We start from the raw sequence: 12,905 nt of genomic DNA on the forward strand, positions 1-12,905 counted from the left end.
ATCTGTGTAGGCTGAGATATGACTGAAATACCCTTGCCTGCTCATTGCCCTGTTCCAGCTTCGACCAGTAGAAATTTGCTATTGTAATTCGGCATTTTGACCTGGAAAACCTTCAAACTGGATTTAGATGTCTTCACCAAAGTTGTAGATCTATCTCTGATCTTCAAATGGGTTCAAGAATCATCCCAATCCGATCATTGTAACTCAAGTTATAGCCGAAATACGAAAATGTGTCAAAACTGTCAAAATACACAAAATCCAAGTAAAAAGTGATAAAAACCTCATTTAATCACTTAAAAACATTTATTCACCAATTATAGCCAAAATGATTCATATTCTTCCAATAATATAACCAAAGTGACTAAAAATAATATAAAATGTCATACAATTATTACGTAAATTAGTCACTTATCACCTTATACATTCCTTCTTTCAACTGTTCTTCCAACTTATGCAGAGGGCACTAGATTCAAAACAATTTATAAGATGAATTGTTGTGATTAAGCACTAGTTAATCAATCAACGGAATATCAAGAAAATATAAAAGGATTTAATAATCTATACCTTGTTTTTGTCACGGAGAACAAACACTAGATTCACTTTCCGCGGGGTACGTAATTTTCTAATCATTACCTGAGGGGTACAGTGTTATAGAGATAATACTATACCACAAACACCAACAAATTATTGAGCCATGAAAATTGCTTACCTCAAATACAGTTCGTAAGAGTGGCTGATTCCCTCCATTATTAAGATTAACAGTATAACACTTCCTGTTTGATTAACAAAAAGTTGTCTTAATACGCTGTATGAACTATGAAGCACCTCCTTCGATGGGTAGATTTTACGGAGAATATATGTACACAAAAATTAACAACTTCAGCTACATTTAATGAAATTGAATTAGTAATTTAAAAGTATGAACATTTATGATACCTTGAGTTAATTAATCGTATGAAAGCAGTGGACAATTGCTAATAAAATTACTGAATAACGTACTTGAAATTTTGCATAGTGAAACTGTTAAAAATGTGGAGTTAACTTCATTAAAAAAATAATAATAGAGACAACCGTCATCCTGGTTGGGAAGGGAGGATATATATAAGGGTAAATCACATATAACCTCCTGTGATTTCTTCTATTGCCACATGACTTTCTTACATTTCAAAAAATTCATTTTGTGCCCCTATGATTTTATTTAAAATGAAAAATTGATGATAAATAGCCTATGTAATATCTTTAATTGAAATACCAATAGTGTCCTTATTTAAATGTTAAATCAATTAGTAGCTCAACTACTTTGTATAAAAGTATAGAAAGATTACGTGGATAAATAAAAAAATTACAATGGGATAAAGTGGATATTTATACAAATTAAAAGAGATTTACATGGAGATTAAGATGTTAACACATGTATTTTTAGAGCGCATTTGACAAAAATGCTATAACTGATTGTGCATTCCGTCCATTTTTCACTTTACATAAATTCCTAGGAGATTTAATTTGAAACCTTAGTAAGGTTATTTGACATTACGTAAAATCACAGGGGTTATAAGTAATTTATCTTATACATAAGAGTAAAAATTGTCCTATTCTGGATAAGCCATGGAAGTATGTGACTCGATGTGCTTCCGATCCCCTACCTCATTTTAGCATATATATATTTCTCTCAAAAATACGTGTGAACCCTTTAGCTTATGGTAAAGTGTATATCAATCCATACCAATCAACTACCAAATTGCTTTGTTTATTGACCTTAACAAGATAAAAAAAAGGGAGAAGTGATGGATGAATTTTTTAAACTATTCCCTTTTGGATGCTTACCTCTTAAGAATTTCAATAATTTTACTTGATTAGCTTTAACTTTTAAAGCTGTTTATCTTTTCTCAAATTTAGGGACATCATGAGAAGGAAATTTTAAGGTTATGGAGTTGTGGTGTCTCAAAACCAAGCTTACATGTTGACTATGACTGTGTTTGAAACAGCCAAGCAAAATAGTGCAGTTTGTTTCTCAAACTTCGTATCATCCTAAAAAGAGACAAAGGAAAACTGAATCAGAAAGTGAATTCAATCTAATTTGGACAACTTAACCAGCAAAGTACTCTTTCCAGTAATTACTAATTAAGGTACGGTTTTCTAAGACATGTTAACTCTGTCATTTGAAGACAATAAATTTGAAAACTACCCCTCGCTCTGATCCATCACTTCCTTCCGGACAATAATTCAGGACTTCACCTACCCTTTATGTTGTAGTCCACTTGCACTTCCATCCGTTCCCATCCAAAATAAGGGAACAACATTCAAGGCAGCAAAACAAACGCAAGCTTCTCCTTCCACCAGCCATGTGACAGCATAGAAAGCAACTACAGCAACAAGCAACTCGTTCTTATATTATCTTGATGGTTGGAAGCACATGACTCTTGAATGATTTTTGCCCTACCCACTGGTGGAGAGAGAATATGTTCTTCCAGTAAGGCCACAAAATGACGAACTTGTCCTTCTCAAATCCATCAATCCAATAAGTGGAAGGGACCTCATATCCAAGCCCAAAGGGACCTCATAAGTGGAAGTGGAAGGGACCTTGCTGAGTAGAAGTTAGGTCTGTACTTATTGTTTGCGGACTATCAATTATGCAGCAAGTCCTGGAGAAAGACTTGGAATGTTCAAAGTCTTTGCTCTTGCACGCTTGACTTCAATTTACACGAACCCCTTTACTTAATTGCTAATTAGGCACATCAACTCAAACAAAGAAAGTTGATTCGCAATTTAAAAAGACTTCTTAACAAAAAGGAAAAAAAAAGACTTGACTTTCGAACTTGAAAGATACATTGCACCTATTCTGGAAATTCAGTTGACAAACAAAGAACCAGATGAAGTCGGCACTTTATATAGTGTAGTCTCTCGCGTTTTGAGAGCCAAAGGATGAGAAAATAATTATTTGCATGTAGTTTCTATTCATCTACCTTCAAATTTAGAAATCTTGATGTCACTTTCTTGGTTTGGCGTGTATTTTGAGAGATTCTAAAAGTCTAGTTACACAAATTAGCAACATCTAAAAGGAAATGAACATGAAGGTAGAATGTAAGAAAGAAGTTTTATTCTCCTTCTTTTTTTTGAGAGAGAGAGAGAGAGTTTACCTCATGAGTCATGGTTTTCAGTACTCTTGACTCGTACAATTATCATCATTGTGTGGGCCGTTTACTTGGTGAAACCGCAGCCGGCTATGGCCAATATCTCTTTTTGCAAGCACTAAAATAGCATCCAATCATCTAAAAAAACACAAGGGTTACACTATGGAGGAGTATGGAAAAGATGTGAAAATCGTTCAAAAGGGAGAAAAAAGATATAGAAAATTATTAGATAGAGAATATTAGATTGTTTAATTAGATAAGAATTTTGAACATAATTAACAAACAAGGGTAGATTTGGTAGATAAGATAAGGTAATTGAAGTAATTCTATTGATTCTTATCAGAATTAAGCATTCAGTTAGGATTTTTGTGCTGAAAAAAATACACACAAGTTCAGCAAATGGATTTTCATTTATCAAACACTCAAAACATTTGAATGTCAGAAAAAATTCAGATTCAGCATTTTTTTATGTTATCAAATAGACCCTTAGTCCGTAATTGGTTTATTCCCTAAAAAAAGAACGTTTTGTAAACAATGTTTTCAGGGCTCAAACGACAAAGGGAATTTGGATGACAAAATGCCCATCACCAAGGGGTGGCTCTCCAATTCTTGTTATTGACACAAAGGGTAGTGATGGATATGAGCGAGAGGTGATTCCATTCTATTGTCTTGCCAATGAATTTTAGTGTCTAATTTGCGAAAGCCTTAGTAATTATTGGTTATAACTTATGAATGTGATACAAGAGGGTGCATTCCTTTCCTTATTTATTTTGGATCTTTTGCAGGAGGATGTCACATTTGAGAAACAAACAGCGCTTTTTTCCTTGGCTGTCTCAACCACAGTTATAATGAACATGTGAGTTTACTTAAAATTTAAAAGCACATATAATGCTTGGTTTTTACAATATAATAATATGCTTAAAAGAAAACAATAAACCAAATGTGATTGGGGGTTTTCTCTCTTTTTTTTTTTTTTGGTTCTCCATGTTGAATTCTGCCTGCAGAAGTTTTTACCCCCTCCAAATTTATTAGAGTTAAGGGCTCATCTCGAATTATCTTGTTGTATAAAAGCAAATGCATCCACTTTTGTGCATATAAATGAAAGTTTACATATGAACTAAAATTTCTTAGGAAAAAGTAAAGAAAACTACTATTTAATTAGCTGAAATGTCTAATTAATAACTTCCTTACTGGTTACTACTATTTAGCTGGAAGTGCTAATAATAATTTCCTTTCTTCATATTTTGAAGGAAAAAAAAAATCTTTCCTTATGCATTACCTTTTTACCGTATTATCATTCCACAACTTTCTTTCAAGTTATGTGTACAGTAATTTTGGAATTATTAAATTCATCCCACAAAAATGAAAATGAAAATGTTTTTTTTTTTTAACCTTAGGTGGGAGTTTAATTCCCTGACCACTAGCCCCCACGACTAATGGTTCAAAATGAAAGTGTTTACTTGTATCCTCATGAGATTCACACTTTGCCTCCACAAATTTGTGAGTAACCACAGCAAAGTGTTGTCGGCATAGAAGTACCTTTGGATTGCATTTTTTTTAAGAAATATTTGTACAAAAATAATACTCTACCGCATTCATATGTGATGTATATAAAATAAAGAGCTGGTTGGAAGCATGAAAAGGTGATAAACAAACTTTTTTTGAGGATAATCCAATCTTTCTTGTTTTCCACCAAAAATGCCGAATCCAACATAGGCATGTTGGGTTTTTGGCATAAAATGTGAGGGGAAAGGAAGAGGCAAGTGATTGAGGAAAGAAGGATGGTAGTCTTTTGCTTTCCTACTATTAATTGGAACCGTTCTACCCTTAATCAGCAGTCGTAGCAAGCGAAATTGATTTAGAGCATTATTTTGGAGTAGCAAAATACTAATACAAATATTATCAGTCCTGGATCTGGAGCTGGAGGCAACTACACTGAAGAAGACCTGGAGCTAAATACAGCAGACCAATATTCTGGGAGAAGGCGAACTGATCATGATAAGTGGAAATAAAAGGACCGACAAATGCGTCATTATTGATTCTAATCTGACTTGATTAGGACAACAATTTTATCATATTTCATGTTTCTATTCTACGCCTTTTTTTTCCTTCTATTTTTTAAGGTATTTTCTAGCCTATGTTGCTCCAACACTTGTACGAAGTCGATTGCTCTGAAAGTCCAGTTTGAAACTAGCCAAATTAAACAGACATTTTATTTGAATTTTTCATTATTGCAGCAGCCGATCGAGTACTTTATATTATGATATTATTTTGATCTGAAAAAAAAAGGGTTCTGTGGACTATTGTCTGGCATAGCTAACCAAATTAAACTTGAAGTGACCAACATATTAATTGAAGCATTTGCCCGTCAGTGTTTAAATTCTGTGTCTGACAGTTGAGGGTGAAAAGAGTGTGAGCTGATGAAATACATAATTCTTCCAACTAAGTTCACGTTCAAGGATTAACAAATATTACGTGCGTCCGCAAATTTTGGTCAAACTGTGCATTGATCACACCATCACTTTATTCTGGGCTTGTCCTCAATGTCACCGGCAATCCTAACCACTTCTACGGTGATTTTGGCGGTTGGAGAGCACAAATCAACCTGAGCCACTCGACTTGCTTTGCCTAATTCATTGGGTTGGATTGATTCTAAAGTGGGAATTGCACTACCATTGTATAGGGTCCCAATTCTCCAAAGCTGAGGATACTATGCTTGCTAATTGTTGAAGACACAATATCGAAATGAGAACAAGTAATTCTGTATTGATGTAGTTTTTTGACTTTTTGAATCTATTTGATTGTAAAAAGTTGATTGCCAACCTTCTTCTTCTTCCAGTTGATTAGTAATACCAGGTAGCCTCTGTGTCAAGTCTGTACCCAGTCCAAAGTTAAATTTAGATTATCTAAATAAGTGACGAGAGATGGAGGGTGGGATTAAGCATCTCATACATGTGGACTATTATATTCTTCTCTGCAATGCAGGTGGTACCTACGGTGTACACTGATGTAAATGGACACAATATCCAATCAAATTAGGTGTGACTAACTGCAAAGATTTTCAGTTTTATGCTGACATCATTTAATTCATCATGGAATGAGATATAACATCATCTGCCTATTGCAGTTCTCTGTAACTGAACATTTTAAGGGAGCGGAAATAGGCCGTCTTCAGTCTATTCCTGGAGTTTTCTTCTTCTATGACCTTTCACCAATCAAGGTCCGTTATGATGTTGAAAATTGAAAAAAAAAATGATGTATTATTTCTATATAGATGTTGAATTAAGGGCACCCAATCCAAACTCTTCTAAACAATTAGAAAGTCAAAAATCTATCCAGACAATTTGACTGTGTCCAAGGCAGTTTGCCATGGGCTATCTGGAGAAGTAATTCGTGCATGTTTACTCGTGCTTTATTTCCTGCAATTTTTTACTTGTGTAGGTAACTTTCACGGAGCAGCACGTATCATTTTTACACTTCCTCACAAATGTCTGTGCTATAGTTGGAGGTAATTTCCCTTTCCCTTGTCAAAAATCATAATGTTGCAGTATTCACCTTTTCTGATTTACTCTTTCTTTTTTATTTTATTTTTGTCCACAAAGGCTGATGGGATCTAAATCCTTCCTTTCTTTTCACTGGGGACTTGAACCTAAATTCTTCTGCATGTCGTTTTTGGTTGCCATTCTAAATTTCGCTCATCTTTTTATGGTAACGGCCCAAATTCTGGTTATCCTCTCAGGCGTTTTCACGGTTTCGGGGATTATTGATTCTTTCGTTTATCACGGGCAGAAAGCAATAAAGAAGAAGATGGAAATTGGTAAATTCAGCTAGCGAATGATAATGTGTACAGTGCTGTTTGTTGGTGCTGCCTTTCCTTCTATCAATGAAGATGTCTTCTTCAAGAGAGCCAAGCCAAAATCGTGCACTAACTGTGGAAACGGCGTGGTTGGCAGACTCTGTCACATCTGTGGCTCTTCTTTTGTCTGTTTTACAATGGATTAGATTAGTTCAACTAGACTTTTTGTAATGGCCAACTCTTATCCTAGTTTTCCAGCATTGTGTATTTATCAATGATTGGTGCGGTTGTTCCAAAGGTAGTGAGGTTATTTGTCATCTCAGCAGGGAACTTTTGGTACACCTCAGAGAAATTATACTGAGCAGCAGTCCGGACGGGTTAGTAACTTGAAAATTGAAAGCATTTACTTGTAGTGCTGAAGCAGTTGTTCGGCACATCCTCCTCATACTTTTGTTTCGAGCTGTCTCTTTACTTGGCTCTTAGTACACATGAATCGCATGTTTGATTCTTAGCATTTGACCATTGGCGCATTGAATCTGAGACCTCTAGGAATCATGCGTACCTTTTCTCCTGTGGAAACTCGAGAACATATTCCAGTTAAACCTTGGGGGCGTGGGATCATCAAACCAATGGCAGTCTTCCAAAACTCAAATTCAAATATTATGAACTAGCCATGTAATTCCTCTGCTATAAATTGAACCACCCAACCGAAAAAGGAGGTAATTTTTCGCTGAGCTTTCCTTTCACGGCCACCACTTTGGTCTTGTGACTGTTCTAGCCTCTTATTTATTTTTTTTTTCAGACACAGAGGGTATCCGGGTCTTCGGCACGACAAATTCCCCTGTGGCCAGAGAAGGGAGGCCCTATCGCCTCGAACACGGTAGCCTCAGGCAAGACTCGAAACCTGATAAGCGTGACTTGAAGAGGCGCTTGCTACCGGATGAGATAACACAGGGAGGGCCTGTTCTAGCCTCTTGGGTTTTACCATTTAAGTGATACTTTTACGGCGCTCAATTGTGGTCAATCTTTTTAGTTTTTACTTGATATAATTAGCAAATGGATGCCGCTTGCATTTCAGAACCTAGGACGTCTAGGATGGTTCGATCGTGTATATTATGTGGCCGAGAAAGTGCAACTTGTTTACTCCTACTCCCGTTTCAGGGTACTTCCCGTTTCTCTTATTATGCCCATTTCAATGATGCTTGTAACTAGTCAAAAAGGTTACGCTACGATGCATGTTTACTTGTAGACAATGATGGATCTGTTCTGAGCCAAATGTAAGTTAGTGGCTTAGTGCTGGGGTTACTAGCTTTGCCCGCTATAAAGACAAAAAGTAATCCTATCTTGCTTGCTGAGCATTGGTTGACGGGATTCCCCCCTATCGATATCCAATTCCATTGGAAATCATCATGCTGGCTTAGATGGTGACAAAACAATGAGCACTTTCGCTGTTGTTTCCTTGTTTTCACCCTCAATAATTTGTGCGGCCGATTCCTAACTTCTTATCCACAAACCAATTTAAAGAAGACTTTGTTACAAGGACAAAAAAAAAAAAAGAAGAGAATTTCAAGAAATGCTATCCAAATGAAAACAATATTAATAGTTTTCTCTTTTCTTCCTTAGAAAGGATAAAGATTAAGAAAAAATCCCAATCAATTTAATAATACACTATTCCTATAAATGCACTTCAGTTAAGTGCAACCCGAGTGGTTGAACTCTCAATTCCTCCTTTTCTGCGTATTTTCTGATTGCAGTTTGCCACCCAACTAACCAATCAAACATAGTAGTAAGATGCAATTGGAGAGGGGTTCCGTGTTGTAATTTGCAATTGGAGAGAGAGCAGCGACGCGTCGATTGCAATATCAATACCACACTATGACTTGTCTCTCTCACTTTGACTTAGTTCCGCGTTGTAATTTGCTCAAAGTGAGTGAGATTGTAATTGAATTGCTGGAAATAATATATGTTATTGTTGCATATAGTTCTGATATATAGTCCTTATTTCCCAAATTAAAATGACAAAAAAAAAACGACGACAAAAAAAAAGGGTTTAGCTTATTTTGAATTTCCCCAATCTTGATTTCAAGCAAATATGATTGTTATTTCTCTAAAAACGAATAACAAAGATGCGTTCGGATAGCAGATTATTTGAAATTTTTTTTGAAATGATTAGAATAGTAATTTTTGTAATACAATATATATAAAATAAAAAGATAGTTGCTGAAACCAAGGAAAAAAAAAGTAAACGAATAATAATATAATTGTAAAATAATTTTTTTACGATTAATTGTAATTTTATTGATTTAATTAGTAGTTGTAGATGCAACAAACTAAAAAGGATCGAAGTGAAAACAAAAAACTTTTCGAAACTTCATCTCCAACCTCAAGTAATCTTTGTGGGCCAAGGAACACGTTGCATTCCTTTATTTTGTTGGTCGGTGTTCCTCTGGGGCACGCGTTTTCTTGCTTTCATATTGTACTAGGAGGGGAACACCGTGCGATGCGCGGTGTAATTTTCAAGTTTACCCAGAAATATTCAATTATTCAAACTGAGATATTCAATATAAAAAGTTACGTGAAAGTGCATCCAAATGTTTGTGATTATTTTTTGTAATTTTATTAAGCAATGAAGAGAGCCACAATTTCAGTCTGGTTGCTAAATGACAGTCATTTTTGGTATGCTGACTGATTTGGACAGCAATGGCAATGTCATTAGTTTGAAAATAATATAACACTGTGCAATGCTGCCTTATATTTTTTATGTGCACCAAAATCTGTGACTTTGTAGCTCAAAAAAAAAAAAAAAAAGAGAGCAGTGTAGTATTGCAGCAAGGCTTAGCCTTATTTTTAGACTCTGATACAACCAATCCACTATTTTCGTAATTGCATCAAATTAACCCAAAGACTGAAAGAAAGACCCATTACTTTGTAGTACAATAACCAAAATGGCTTCATTAGCTTGTAACTTCAAGAAATCTATGGAAAGCAAAAGAATTGTGCTCGCATATCAACCGTAGTGAGATAAACTGCATTTGACCAAAAATGGAGGAGGATTACCTAATGCAGGTGTATCTTCTCAATACATCAATAGCATAGGGGATGGTCAACTACTCAATACACACAAAAAAAAAAGGAAGTTTCACAGGTCTCGATGCAATTCTACCCTTGATCATTTGATGCATGTCAACAGCCAGAATCCCGTAAAAGGAAAGACAAGCACATGAGATAATGTAAAAGCCTGCATTTATGAAACTTACGACCAGTAGACTGCATTCCAGAGGTTCTCATTACACATCAAAGCTGTTCCAGCTCATAAAGGAATATAAGAAAAAGAAGAAAAAAGAAATGCACAGTCAATGACGGAGCCAAGGGGGGGCAGAGGGGGGCCATGGCCCCCCCTAAGTTTTGAGAATTTTAATTCATAATATGTAAATATGTGTGTAAAATAAAATTGGCCCCCCCTAAATTTTTTCAATTTTAGTTTATATTATGAGAGTTGATATATATATATATATATATATATATATATATATATATATGAATTAGTCATCTTTGAATGGAATTTCAATTTTGGCCCCCCCAAAAAAAAAATCCTGGCTCCGTCACTGTGCACAGTGTAGTATTGCATCAAGCCTTTTCCTTGTTATTAGAATCATACACTTCAAACTAACCGAAAGACCGAAAAATGTATTACTTTGTAGTACAATAACTAAAAGGTTTTCATTAGCATATAACTTCAAGAAATCTAATGAAAAGAAATTGTGCTTACATAACAACCTTAGTGGGATAAATTGCATTTGATCAAAAAAGGAGGAGGATTATTAATATAGGCCATACTTCTATCCTCTCAATACATCAGTAGCAAAAGGGATGGTCAAACTCTTGGCACAAAATAACTCATCCAGTTACACAAGATTTTAAACCAAATAAAAATATTATGATAACACCATCCACGTGAGATATAATGCATCAAGAGCTGACATACATATACAGCATGTAATGCAAAGATCAGATAGCTAGTTAGTGCAAAATCTAGTATCCAGGGTCATATGCTTCAAGGCTTTGATCTTGATAAAGCTTCAAGGGTGGCCGATTCTGCTTCCCACATAAATAAACACGTAGTTTTGTTAATCAAATGGCAAAGGCATTCTTGAGTGGTACTGTAAAAATCCACTTCATACAGTTAAATATTAGTAACAATTACCATATTCTCCAAAAATATATCATAGATTTTTTTCTTTTATCATTGTCACTTCCATTTTAATCTAACTTTTTTCACTTACAGGAACATCAACATTAGCGCCTATCTATGCAATTACCTATATGGCAGACAAGTTTTTTCCATATAATTATCCCTGAAGGCAAAAGTATGGGGCAAAGGATTTTGTACAATTCATAGGTCGGGCCATACTGCACCAGTGTAGCCAAAGAATAAATGAACAATCTTCAATTACAATATAAAACATGCAATAACTACAAATGAACAATTTTCCATTACATTATTATATACACAATATAGACACTGTTGTAAAAAAAAAATTCCATTCATAGAGATGGTTATATTAAACCGAAAGGTGAAAGAAAAAAGGTTAGAATCAGCATCTTAAAAGTAGTAGAAGGCCATTATTTGCTTTATTATATGCCGACAATTTTAATACCTAATTCCATCATGAAGAGCCCGGTATCCATCTAATTTAACACCAAATAAGGACACAAAGAAATGGTTCGCAAGTTAAATAGTAGAAAAGATAATTAACAGAAACTTAATCATTTTCTCATAATTAACAGAAACATAATCAACAGAGACATCTACTAATTATTAGTATACAAGCACATCTATTTGACTAAGATATTTTTTTAAATAAAGTGTAAACAGCTTACTTGTCTAAAGCTGAACTATGCTAAAAGGCCAAAGCTTGGGTTTAGACTGACTGGTACTAAACGAAGCATTACCCCTATAAAATTCAACCCAAAAGTTAACAACAATAAACAGGAGCAAAAATAAATTGTTCATATGCAAAATGGAAACAAGTAGAAAAAAAGAAGGCTATAAAATGTTACACAAAGATAATCACCAAGTTTTTAGCCAAAGACATTGTGCTAAAATTTAAACAACCCATGAATCCAAAACTATATGGTCAAAGAAGGAAAAGAGATCTAAGGATTTTTTCTTCTAAATAATAGGTTTTTTGGTAAACATACACCTTTCGTAACAGCATTTGTGGCCAAAGTGTTATCTACCAACCAATCTAACAAATTTTGCCACTTTAACCTCCTTTCCCACAATTAGTTGAAAATTATTCAAAACTATAATTAAAAACTTCAAACTAAAGTCATCAAAAGATGAAATAAGTTCAATTCCATTGGAAATTGACAATGGCAGAGACATGAAAAAGAAACAAAGAAAATGGACAATTTAAGTTATTTTGAAAATCCCAAGCAACAACTAAACAAGAGCTGGGAAATTTGAGCATATAACATCTCGAGTGATAACCAATGCAATCTTGATTTTGAGCTCCAAGACTCCAAATGATCAAGTAATATAGTACAGCATAAACTGAAAAGCATGAAACTTTTGCACTAAAAGCCAAAGCCAACAGATGAGATAACTTATTTATGGCTTGGTTCCTAAGCTTAAATGACACCACAAATACAGCAATAATAAAAAAGGACCAAATAAAGAACAATAAAAAGGAACAAAGGAACAAAGAAAAGAAAGGAAAAATGGAAGGGGAGAGGAGAGGAGCTCTGGAGAGCAACGAAGCGGCGGAGATGAATGAGGGGAAAGAAAACAAGGGAAGCCCTAAAACAAATTTTTTGGCACGTGAGAAACGCATGAGTGACGACCATCCTCCAACCAATAAACAACAGCCACATCAGCACAACAACCACCATCCTTAACAGATCCGTTCGTGCTTTTACTATATAGGTTGATAAAAGGTTCATGTGCACCTTTTAATCAATCAATCAAATTCCCG

At 34.8% G+C, this 12,905-nt stretch overlaps 3 long non-coding RNA genes across 3 annotated transcripts; 1 reads left to right on the top strand and 2 right to left on the bottom strand.

The window, feature by feature from the left end:
• Window positions 1-583: 583 nt before the first annotated feature.
• On the bottom strand, window positions 584-2,030 carry LOC140038616 (uncharacterized). The gene is made up of 3 exons (XR_011842190.1): window positions 1,958-2,030; window positions 710-773; window positions 584-633 (listed from the first exon to the last, which is right to left on the bottom strand). It is a non-coding gene; the product is annotated as an uncharacterized lncRNA (long non-coding RNA).
• A 4,536-nt stretch (window positions 2,031-6,566) lies between these two features.
• Window positions 6,567-6,966, top strand: LOC140038617 (uncharacterized). The gene is made up of 2 exons (XR_011842191.1): window positions 6,567-6,639; window positions 6,871-6,966. It is a non-coding gene; the product is annotated as an uncharacterized lncRNA (long non-coding RNA).
• Window positions 6,967-10,745: 3,779 nt separating this feature from the next.
• LOC140038929 (uncharacterized) lies at window positions 10,746-12,601 on the bottom strand. The gene is made up of 2 exons (XR_011842432.1): window positions 11,809-12,601; window positions 10,746-11,022 (listed from the first exon to the last, which is right to left on the bottom strand). It is a non-coding gene; the product is annotated as an uncharacterized lncRNA (long non-coding RNA).
• Window positions 12,602-12,905: the final 304 nt, after the last annotated feature.

Source organism: Coffea arabica, chromosome 3e (genome assembly GCF_036785885.1).
Source record: "Coffea arabica cultivar ET-39 chromosome 3e, Coffea Arabica ET-39 HiFi, whole genome shotgun sequence".
Taxonomy (NCBI): domain Eukaryota; kingdom Viridiplantae; phylum Streptophyta; class Magnoliopsida; order Gentianales; family Rubiaceae; genus Coffea; species Coffea arabica.